The 12,953-nt window shown below is 37.1% G+C and overlaps 1 protein-coding gene across 1 annotated transcript in view; it reads left to right on the forward strand.

The window, feature by feature from the left end:
• The window catches only part of LOC128871934 (homeotic protein Sex combs reduced), an 89,323-nt gene that overhangs the window by 39,912 nt on the left and 36,458 nt on the right, over nt 1-12,953 (forward strand). The gene's annotated exons all lie outside the window — the stretch shown is intronic.

A 12,953-nucleotide genomic window follows, 5' to 3' on the forward strand; every position in this document is an offset into this window, starting at 1 on the left:
TCCACCTGGCCAAACTGTTAATAAGAAATATTATTTGAGCGTTATGCGTCATTTACGTGAAGCAATTCGTCTAAAAATACCAGAATTATGGGCCAACATCTCTTGGTTTTTGCATCACGATAATGCACCGTCTCACACTGCACTCGTTCTTCGTGACCATTTCGCCAAAAATTCCACGCATATCGTTCCGCAACCACCGTATTCGCCTGATTTGGCTCCGTGTGACTTCTGGCTATTCCCAAAACTCAAGAGACCACTCCGGGAAACGCGTTTCGAGGCGATTGAGGAGATAAAAGCTGAATCGAAGAAGGTGCTGATGGCTATACCGGAAATGGACTATTTGGCATGTTTCGGGGATTGGAAAAATCGTTGGCATAAGTGTATTTCATCGAGAGGGGATTGTTTTGAAGGGGATGAAATTGATTTACAAAAATAAATAAAGATTTTTCATTTTACAACCAAATTCACCTTACTTTTTGCTCACAGTAGTATAATGCATAATTAATTCGAAAATTGAGAGGCAAATAACATCGAAAGTAAAGAAAATAACGTCTTTTTGAAAGACGTCTTTGTGTTTTAAAACACAATCTTGCGATTCTTGAGATAAAAAATTTATATCAACATTAAACTCTTCGCACCGAAAAATCCTCAAGCACAAGTTTGTATTAAAACAGAAACAAATTATATTCCTAGGACTTAAGTAATTATTAATGCCAATATTAACTTCGTATTGACTAAAGATAGCTTTTTTGAAGTTTGGGGTGATCGAAATCTATTTTAAGCTATGCTCTAGTGCAATTTTTTTTTCTTAGAATTGTATGTAGCATCCGAATCTGCTAGGAACGATATCGAAAAAAATTGACCTGCTCTAATGAATATGCATTTGATTTGTGCATTTCATTTCACTGTTGTAGCAATTTCTTCCTCAAAGTTGACCAAAAGGTAATCCACCAGTTGTGTAGAATTAAGAGAATCCATTTTCCTAATACCCGATACCTCTCCTGACCATGAGCGAGTCCCCACCGAAATTACGCCACACGCGTACTATTATTGAATTATTTTTAGAGCACCAATACTTGTGCCCACCATCCGGCCCCACGATTGTTTTTATTTCTGATTTCAAAATTTGTATCTTTTTGCCAATCGGAGATGGACTAATTTGTGTCTCTCACTCATTTTACATCTACTCCCAAGCCCATTTCCTCAATTACTTCCATCGAACACATATTATCATCCTTAACAACCAGTATTTTTATCTCCGACTTTGCTCTATCATTAACCAGCGACGCCCTTCCCATTTGGAACGCTACAGGTCAAAAGACTATACAAGGAAGCAAAACAAGGTGCACACTCTTGAGTTTAAAAATTTTTCATCTTGAGAAGAAACTCTTTTTTGGTTCAAGTACCCCGTTCTTAGTTACAGCTATGCTGGACGTACCACCTTAATGTCAGTAAATTAACAATTAAAAAATTATTATTTTTTTTTTCAAATCGACATAATTTTTTTAAATATATTTCCTGTTTATTTATATTTGTTTGGCACAAAAATCGGAAAAAATGAAAAAAAAACAAATTAATTTGGCCATACGAAAAGTGTAGGTAAGTGTATTTTTGGAAAGTTTAACCGCAAAGGAAATTTATGAATATTTAAATTGGAATCTTGTTAAAATAAGTGTATAATATTGATGTTCAGGGACACTATTCTGAATAGCAAAGTATATTTCAACCATAAAATTGTGTTTTATCGAACCGCCAATCTTATTGAACAACCGTAAAATACATATAAACCATAAGTTCTCAGTCCAATCAATTTCTGAGTTTTGAGCATCCAATGTATTCTTCAGTTATTTTATCATATACCTTGAAGTAATGACGTTATTTTGGTCCTTTGATCCTCTCCCATGCTTAGTTAAAAAAAGATACGGAATAACTTTTTTTTAATAGCAACTACAAGTTTTGTCTTCTTTTCCTGCTTTTTCGATATAAGATTCTATCGAGGCCACGTTGAAAGGATAGTTTGGTGTTACCAATGTAGATAGCTTTAGACTTGGTAAATGTACAGAATAACGCTTTAAAAGAATATTAGTATCTCATCATAGACATTCTATTGTAAGGTTAAGCGATACCGGCCACCTTGCAAGGCCATGTCATCCGAACGAATAAAAATTGTCTAACGCACAAAAGATTGTTGACTGTAGCAGAGTAAGAGAAATACCCCCTCCATTGGAAAACTTACTTGGAGAAGAACTTATCCTCACTTGATGTTTCTAATTGAAATAGAAGAGCAGAGTTTATGGTGCTGTTAGTGTGGTGCGGTTAGAGGGGGGAAAATAATTCAAGGCTTTACAAAAGAGCTTCAAATAATATTCTAACAAATTAATAAGTATTTTGCCCTTAAAAACTTTTCAATGCTGTAATTTCTACAACTACCTATCCTCAATCATATTTATCAATATGCCAAGTACGTCTTTCCGACTTGCACCTTTATACGTACCACGTACATATTTTTTACATTCAACTGTGTTTTCCTACTTATTTGCGTCATTAATAGCTTCAAAAGCCTTGAAATTTATAACAACCAACACCGTAAGGAATTTAATGTTCTCGCGCCGCGCCGTTAATGGAAGACCACAATGTACTCTCAAATATGGTGAAAATGATGCATTGCTCTGTGAAATGGGCACGCGAGAATAGAAAATACGAAGATTCTATAAGCAAAATAATAACAATCGTTATGATTAAATGTAGCAATTTGGAAAGTCGTGTTTCGAGTTAATGAAAATGTAATTGGGTACCTGTGGCAGCAGTCCGCCAACCGCCCATCATCGGCAAAGCGGCCAAACAGCTAACAGGCTGTCCACTCAACCAATCCGCCAAATAGTCAGCGTCCATTGCCACATCGACACAGGTATTGCAACTGAATCTCAACTTCCCTTTATTACTTATACAAATACGTAGCTCGCAGCTTTGGCGGATGAGAGATGTAAAAGAAAATGGTGAACAACAAAAGGGAAAAAGAAATGTGTTTCAGTTGGGAGCGCAAATGAAAAGGTGTTTCAAGATTTTTCAATAGGCGCGAGGAACATCATGCAGGTTTCTAATGCAGAAATTTGTTAGGTTGCGTATGTTTTAAGGGGTGCGTGCTATATCACTTTAATTAAAGCTAGTTCACTTACATCCTATTAAGTTTCCCCAACTATTGGTAACCAGATGCGGTAGAATCTCTACTTCAACTTGTGATGGAAAGAAGTAAGAAGTATAAGCAGGCGAAAGCTGGAACTGAAGCGCCGTGACTTAGTATCTGTTGCATATATCTAACTACAGTTATTGAGTGTAGATAAACGAGCTTCAAATGAAATTATCTACTTTCACTTTACAGATTAGTGAAAATATTAAAAAAAAAATAGTTCTTTGCTAACAACCAATAAGCTGGAATTGCATATTCCCAACTGGTATATGTCTATGAAGGATGCGAATTCACCAATACTTCCATAAAAGTGAAACACAAATTCAAATATCACTCAAACTAAGAAGAGGTATCTGACAATGGCGCCACTGCTGCGGCTGATGACGTGCACCCGTTGAAAGATATGACATACGTTTCCAAGCTTAAATATGTGTACATGTACATTTGAATAGGGTGGTTTATACAGTGGTTTCTTTTTGAAAATTCCAAACAATTAACAAAACTAAATTTGTTTCGATATAGTATTGAGAGCAAACATTCCCACTATTCACGAAATACGAAAGAGAAATCATGCTGTCTCGGCTGGCTTCATAGTAGCGCAACCTGTTAACCCAGTTAGCCTGCTCTACATATATTCGCCTTAAGGATCTGCATCGTTAGGGCTTGACACATAACAACGATCATTCATGGCACCCCACTAGAAGTCAAACGGTCTCAAACTGCAGCTCTGAGGTGGTTAATTGGCAACACCGAGACGTTGATAAAACAATGACTGAATTTGGCGCAAAAAAAATTGATTCTGGCAAGACGGTCCATTCTGCCGAAATCAAACATTGCCCAAATCTATGCTCTTAATTTCCGGTTACAACAAGACTTTTCACAAGCGTCTGTAATGCTCACCGTTGTCCGAAAGGGAGGCTCCATCAGCTGTTTCAAAGGAAAATTGCCTCTATTTCAAAATTCGCACCGAACTATCACACACGGAAGATGCATTTGCCTCTCGACCATCACATACGGTGTTTCCTACAGCCAGATGCGGAAATTTTGCTTGTTAATATTCTTATTTCCAATAAGCGCCCTGTTTGAGCTAAACTACAATAAATTGACTTTGGAAATAAGACTGCAATATATCCCAACGTTGTTCAAACGGAAATCGATTAATTTCGTATTTCATATGATACTGACTTTCTGTTCAGTTCTCTAGCGGGAAAGAGCTGTCACTGTCAAAATAATACATGAATAAGAAAAAACATTTAGCACACCACCCTGTATTTATGTACTTAAAGAACATTTGCGATAGTACTTATGTATATGTAAAATACTCGCAACTAAACAAAACAGAAAAAATACCTATGAAATGAAATTCTACTTTGATTTTCGAGACTAGATGGCACAGTTTCTCTGTCGACGCCTCTCCCCTCGGAAGTCAGGTTGTGCTTTCGAAATGAAAGATTTGTAATACTAAAATTGCTTACTATATATTTATATCGATGTACTCGTATGGTGGATTTGTTTACTGCACAGCCGTAATCTATATACAAACGCTTGTGAGCGTGTGAAAAGCTTGCGGTGGGCGATGGATGTGCTCGTAAAAAATTCAATTGCAAATAAAGTAATTGCAGTGTAAATGACGAAGAAATGTCAGCAATAAATTCCACTAAGTGTCAGTGAAACGCTGAATGGAAATTTATCAAATCAAAGTGACAATCGCCTCTGTACTGTAAAGGACGACCCATTCGGAGTGAGCTGAAGCTATACATAAGTTTCTCTAAGTGTGCTGCACAAATTGATGTGTCGGAATTATGCTTGGAATTTTAATCACAAACTGACCTCAAAAATACGAAAAAAAGAACATTCAAACTTGTTAATAGCAGCGCTGCAGCCAACAATTTTATACGTACCTATACTAATGTCAAGTTTTGAGAAACTGCTAAGCAGACAAGACAGGCGAAACGTGCGTTCATAGCACCTTGAATGTGAGCAGAAACCATCTCAAATTGGTAACAAATCGTGAATTATTAACAAGCAAGAGAAGGTAGCTAGCAGCGGATACCCACGAGCTTCTTAATCCTATATATATTTGATGCATGTTTGTACGTATGTATGCGTAGGCTTTATCGTGTATATTAGTATACCCTGCAGAGAAAGGCCAAAATAGTGTAGAAACACTCTAGTTCAAATACTAGTATTTAATGCAATAGAAGAAATCCTACTAGTTCGTCATCGACTAGAATAATATCAGTAGTAAAATTATCAATTAGTCTATAAATTAGTTGGATTTTTAGATAAGAATCTTTAAGACTCGTGGTGTAAGTTTGAACCAATTTTTCAATATTTAACTAGTTATTGCACTGTTTATTTAATTACAAGAAAAAACAAATTCTGTGCTATGCATACTTTTAATATAAAATGGAGTATTCAAAAAGTGGTAAACGAATTGAGGCATGTTTTCATTTACATTTTAACTGGTCTAAAACTATATTTTACAAAAAAAATTGGCTCGTAGGAGCTGGTATTTGCTCGAACAATTGACCTTTCATAGGTCATGGACGTGTTAAAAACACCACTTGCTAACATGGAAAAAAGATAATTGGTTGAACGGAAAAGTGAACTGGTAGTATTCTAGTTGACAACTTGTATTTTTCCCTGCAGGGTATTCCAAAGTGCATATGTGTGTACATTTGTAAGTACGAGTACCCCAAAACTGATGTTAGAGTGGTTGCTACAATGTAAATGCGGTCACTTTCCTATTACACACACTAACAACAGCCGCAAATGGTGCACACGAATCTCGTATTCCACCCTTACCTATTTTATGACCTGTTCAATACAAATGTACTACGATTATACGTGAGTGCAGAAAAATGCACCCAAATTATGTCTACTTTCCCCTTACATTTGGATTATAACAACATAGAGTTTACGGCTAACACTTAGTCGGTAGCTGAAATCGTTATCGATGTTGTTATTGAAAGTAAGTATTGTGTTAAAAATGAACGGTGTTTTTGAAAACTTCTTAATTTCTTAAATTTGGCTAATCATATTTTTCGATCTTTCTTTCTAATTTCGAATCAAAGACCTCAAGCCTGATTCAAGCTATCGAGATATTATATCTACCGACATAGCTCAGCCTGGGTTTACAATACTCAACTACCCTTGAAGTAGTTGGAGGGCCGTCTAAGGCCATGAGCGGAGCTTTGCTGTCGCTGCAGACACATACAGATCTGTCTCTTCACCAGTTTTCCACAACAAAGTTCATCGCTTCTTGAACTTACACAAAAAACAATCTATTACGCAAACGTTTCTTAATATTATTTTGACTCTTAGAAGAACAAAAGATCATTCAAAACTATTTATTAAAGTTATTTCGCGAGATCACAGCAGTAAGTAAATTAAGTTAACAAAACAAAAAATAAATAAATAAAAGGTAATTTGCTACCCTCATATATCAAGTACATACAGGGTTTGATTGAAAAGTAATGAACCTTATTTTTTTTAAGTAGTTTTATTAAACCCTTTGGCTTATACAACTAATATTCTTCAAAACAGGACCCTTGAGCGTCAATACACCGCTGGGAAAGCACCGGAACCCCCATCTTGGCCAATGCAGAGGTGCAGAGGAAGGCAGTGTGCGCCGGCGCATTGTCGTGATGAAGGGTCCAATTGTTGACGAGATCGGGCCGAACCCGGGCGACGCGGTTTATCAGCCGAAGGCACTTCTTTTCACGTAGACTAGCACGACGGTCAATGTTCAAAATTCACGAACCCGGTTCACATCTTCGTCTGTTTGCGTCGTTGAAGGCCTTCCAGATCGCTGTTCGTCTTCAACGTCCTCCCGGCCTTCCTTAAACGACTTGTGCCACCGTTTTACCTGGGCACTGGACAGAGACTGGTCCCCGTAAACCTCCTTGAGTAGCCCAATGGTTTCGGTACTCGTTTTGTTTAGCTTTACGCAAAATTTGATCGAGTAACGTTGCTCCAATGATCGCTGCATTTTCGCCACTGCAAAATCCTAACACACTTTTAAAACAGCTTTCACGCGGAGAGCGATGTTGACTGCACGGCTGTTACCAGCGAACTGGGACCGGTTTCTAGTGGAAGGGAAAGGTCCAACGATCATTTTCCCCCACCAGCCGATTCGGTTGATCGCTTGGGAGACGCTCCGCGCGGAAAGGCTCATTACTTTTCAATCAAACCCTGTATATCATACATATACACATACTTGCCTACATACATATTAAAAAGGAAACTTGTATTTAATTCGATATCGTTGTTTTTTACTTTTGTGTGTATTTTGGAGCGTTTTTTATCAGGTTTTTAATTCAGTTTTTTAAACGCTTTAAAACCTGTCGCGTCGAAAACTGTTTCTTTGCGAACGGTGCCCATCTCTACGTATGTGGAAATGGTTTGATAGGAACAACTGAATGATTCCAATATTTATTTAGACGGTTTAATCTAACCAGAATATCTACAGTTGCCTATGTACAAATGCCCACTTTTATACACAATTTTTGTTTTGTAGATCAGTTCCTTCATTAAGATGGCAGTACATAATAAGTAACGGATTCTTAAATCATCTGCATTTCCCCCATTCAGCTATCCTTATAGTAAATAAATTGATTTCCGAATTGATTAAGTGATTTAAGTAATTTTATTGTTTCAATGTAAGCAAATTCCACAACAACAAAGAATTTATTTAGTATTTTTTGAGGTATTCTTTTAATTTGTAATCTCTAAACAGCACTAAATCAAACTAATCAACAATAATAAACATTCAATTTTAGCAAAGTTGTTACATTTGATTTATGATCTGATTTACAACAAAGCCTTAAAATTTACACCTACAATATTTCGCTTTACGTACCTCACCAGGAAACTTCAGTGTTGGAAAATAACTGTCAAAGTTTCGTGGTAATTTTGGGACTTACTCAAACAACCCCTGCAGAAGATGAGCTCTACCACCAAGCAAGAATAATAAATATTTTTAATCCACTTTCGCTGCAGCATATTGAAGGGGTAGAAAAGGTGAATAAGATTTGATGAAAGACTTGTAACGAAGATACCACTTAATGAGTATAAGAATTAATTAGTCAAATGCCCAAGTGCCGGATAGTAAAACCAAACTCGTATTTAGCTGTTTCCCGAAGTAGCAAACAACGTTGAGTCAAATTATCTACGAGTGAAAATTGTGTTGAAAGCATAATAAATGAATTATCGGCATAATTAATGAGCTTTTAATTTTTAATGGCTCTTCTTTGGACAAAAACAAGAGCAAGCAAACAAGCAGTGAAAACCAGTAACAGTGGCCAAACAGCAAAAACTTACAATCGACATAAATAACAACAACTGAAAAAAAATTATAATTAATTTCAATGCATTTGCGACGCCGCTCTCCGTCAAGCATCAACCAAAAGACGTAAGGCTAAGGTCGTCAATCTGTGTGTGTCCTATAAATTAGTCCAATGACGGACGCATCACCTTCTTTGACTTCTACTCTTGTTTGTTTTTATCAGTGCGGTTGTATCTGCATACGATTTTAATGTGAATTATTTTTTGCAAATTATTTATGTGCGCGTTTACGCCAAAGATAATTATCGTTTATCTTTGATTTAAGGAGAACATCAACGCAGCCACAAACCCCGAAGAAACAGAAACCCAACTCGAAATTTTACTAAAGAAAACAAGAAATATATATATATAGCGTATATATATTGTATATATATATATATATATATATATTACAGTTAAATGTATTTGATACTCTGAAGGTGTGTATACACTTTTTAGCTTTAGTAATATATATAACTACAATATACGCTCATATGTGCATATCCTGAAGTTCGCAAGAAGTGGTGCTGACTTACCCTGTATAGGCCACTTTATTCTAAATGACCACCTCACATAATTACGAGGCTTCCGAGTAGGGAGCTCATATGCTCAGCTAAGTATTCCGGCTGCACTTCACTATTTGGATGCAATAGTTGTTTTGAATGCATAGATCAACGTGCACACTCACCTTGATATCGTATCAGTCGTAAGTGCATGTGTGTGTTTTTATCCATAAAGGGCATTGAGCACATTGTCCATACAATATAAAGACCAGCAGCCGACAACCTGTTCTGGGTTGGCTCTTCTCCCATACACGTACATGAATATATGCACACACACTATTGCATTGTTCTGCACGGCGTATAAAAGCCATTTAACATGATATTTAACTTGCTCACAAGCGGCTGAATTTTGTAGCGCGAAACCTGTTTAGTTACTTACTCAAGTTGTTTAATTAAATTGCGCTACAAGAAGTGCCTTCGACCGGCAAACGAGCAAAAAAGTGCAAAGCGTGCATTAAGAGACAAGCAAACAAAAAAGAAGAGAATAACAACTTGGTGGCGAATTAAGTTGGTGGCTGTAACGTATTTTTAATGGGAGTCCTGTACCCTCTCGACCTGTAGAAATAACTTGAAAGAATCCACCTCACCGCACTACCTGCGTTAAGCGCCACGCAGGAAAGGTGTCCGCCGCAGCCATTTTTTCTGCAGAATATTAGGTACGTTTTTTACTCCTATTTCGAGCCACCGAAAATTACGCTTTGTCCACTTTTCTTACCTCACAATACGGTTCGTGTATGTAGTTACACAATTATATGCACATAAATATACACACACACCTACATCATGTTCATCAACTTCAACGCCATGCCACTACTGCTGTGCAACATTAATTTGCACATCCACCAACAGTGCACAGTCCACCGTGGTGCACCGCTATTCAATCAATCAAATGCAAAAATATTGACCACAAAAAATATATTCCCTCATATACGAGTATGTATATGCACACTACACATACCAACTCATAAGAAAGTTATATGTAAATTCTGGCTTCGAAGGAAGTGAACTTCGTCGGGCATTCACTGAAGCCTGTAGTCAACGCATTCATTGATTTACCATTAATAATATTCACAAAAATTACATATTTGTGTATGGTCGATGGTATTATTTGCCTGGCGGGTGTAGTAATTGTGATAAATTTCGTATCGTCACAAACAAAAATGAATGTAGTACTCGTACTTTTGCTGCGACTCTGGTAAAAGCGCTAACATTGCTAGTGACTTCGACAGATTTTGGAGCGACTTCCAATCAACATCATTTGAAAGTTATTTATTATCATTAAGCTAGGCTCCGGTGACAGTTCTATAAACTTTTTATTATTTTTTTCTCTGGTGAGAGTTTTATATTTAATCATGTGCTGAAATAATAGTATAGAAATTAACTAATATATAATATTCTGGAGTTTTAAAATGATGTTAATTTATTGAGTGTCAAGATTTTCTAATTTTCTACAGTTACTTCCTATAGCCTCTTGGTTGTGTCTAGAAAAAGATGAATATATATATATATATATATAATTGGCGCGTACACCCTTTTTGGGTGGTTGGCCGAGCTCCTCCTCCTATTTGTGGTGTGCGTCTTGATGTTGTTCCACAAATGGAGGGACCTACAATTTCAAACCGACTCCGAACGGCAGATATTTTTATGAGGAGCTTTTTCATGGCAGAAATACACTCGGAGGTTTGCCATTGCCTGCCAAGGGGCGACCGCTATTAGAAAAATGTTTTTCTTTTTAATTTTGGTGTTTCACCGAGATTTGAACCTACGTTCTCTCTGTGAATTCCGAATGGTAGTCACGCACCAACCCATTAGACTACGGCGGCCGCGAATGAATAGACCTACATAAATTACAAACCTGGAATTTCGTCAATGTTGTTGAGGAATAGTTTTTCCAAAGCTCGTAATCTTGCCCTTGATAAAACCGAACAGTTGCAAAGATAGTCAACAGTTTGTTGTGTGGTATGTCTAACCTCGAAGAGTACTAAGCAAATTTCCAATATACAGTGGTTTTTCTTGAGATATTGAGTCGACCGTACTCAAACGGCTGTTTGGTCTTTGATACGTTATAGTAAGGCCATGTCTTCCTGGCGTTATATGTTGAACCGGTACCTGCAAAGAAAAAATATTATATAGGTGCGCAACTAAAATTATGAAAATACGACTTTATTCTGAAAAAATGTTTACAAGTGAATCATTGAAAGTATTGCCCATCGCTGGCTACTACTTTTTCCTATCTTCTTGGTAGATCTCTTATACCGTTGCGGTAAAACTGTTCATCTTTTGAGGCTATCCACGGATCAAGCCATTTTTTGATGTCTTCTTATGAATGGATCTGCTGGTCAGCTAGACCACGTGCCATCGATCGGAACAAGTGATAATCGGACGGCGCAATGTCTGGAGAATATGGCGGGTGGGGTAGGATTTCTCATTTAAGTGTTTCCAGATAGGTTTTAACGGGTTTGGCAACGCGAGGCCGAGCGTTGTCATGCTTTAGAATCACTTCTTTATGCCTCTCCGCGTATTGCGGCCGCTTCTCGTGCAGTGCTCGGCTCAATCGTATCAACTGAAGTCGATACCGATCCCCAGTGATGGTTTCGCTTGGTTTTAACAATTCATAATAAATAACACCAACTTCATCCCACCAAGTACATAGCATAAACTTCGCAGCGTGAATATTCGGCTGAGGCGACGACGTAGAAGCATGATCGAGCAGTCCCCATAACTTTTTTGTCTTTGGATTGCTGTAATTAGTCCATTTTTCATCACCCGTCACGATGCGATAAAGAAAACGTTCAACATCCCATGGTTTTAACTCATGAGGAACCCAAGTTCCCTATTTCTGAATCATTCCCAAAGCATGCAATAGTTTGGAAATGGATTGGCGGGTAACTCTTAAGGGGTTAGGTGGGTTTCAAAATTTCAAAAAATCGAATTTTTTTTTTTGCTTATCTCATAATTGAATATGTTGAGAATATTCCTTTAAAATTTTAAAACGATCCGAGTCATATTCTAATAGATATAGCCTTTGGATTGGCAGGTATATCGAGGCAGCTGCTTAGCTATTGTTCGTTTCAATCGCGTTTTTCTTGAAACTACATTTTTGAAATCGGTAGTCACGATTTCTCGAAAACTTATGAACCGATCTCTTTCAAATTTTGCACACTTCTTCAAAATAACATTATCTCGTGCTTGAATGAAGGAATTTTTTTGTTTTCTATTCCAAATAATTTTTCAAGGGCATGAAGGGTGCAAATTCTACTCAAAATAAGGGTTTTTTGTTTTCAACGCCGCCAAAAATGTAATTTTTTTTTTTTTTTTTTTCCCTTCGTCCAAGCACGAGTTTGAAACATCTACTAACAGAAAATTTTTTGTTTTTGAATTTCAGATGAATCTGTCATGAGTTATCCTGACTACGCCGAGAGAACTTTTTTTTGAGGGGTCATAGGAGACGACGTGTCCACGCCTTAATTTTCAAAATTTTTCAATGAAAATTTCACAAACTACTTATAAAATATGTATCTTTTATGTGTTAAATTGATGGAATGAAATATTCTGTTGATTAAATAAAAAAAAATTCATAAAAATGTACCTATTTTGAGCTTTTGAAACCCACCTAACCCCTTAATACTGAAACAAGCTCTTCTTCTCAATGCCTCCAATTCAGCTTTTTCGAAGGTTTTTGGCTTTCCTTCACGCGGACGGTAGTCAACATTAAAATCACCATCTTTGAAGCGACGGAACCAATCGCGGCACATTGTTTCACTTAAAGCAGCATCTCCATACACTTTTTGTAGCTCTCTATGCGCTTCAGCCGGTGTTTTTTCGAATGAAAGAGGAAAATCAACACCTCCCGCAAATGACGATTATTTAGCACA

This window comes from Anastrepha ludens, chromosome 2, assembly GCF_028408465.1.
Source record: "Anastrepha ludens isolate Willacy chromosome 2, idAnaLude1.1, whole genome shotgun sequence".
NCBI lineage: Eukaryota > Metazoa > Arthropoda > Insecta > Diptera > Tephritidae > Anastrepha > Anastrepha ludens.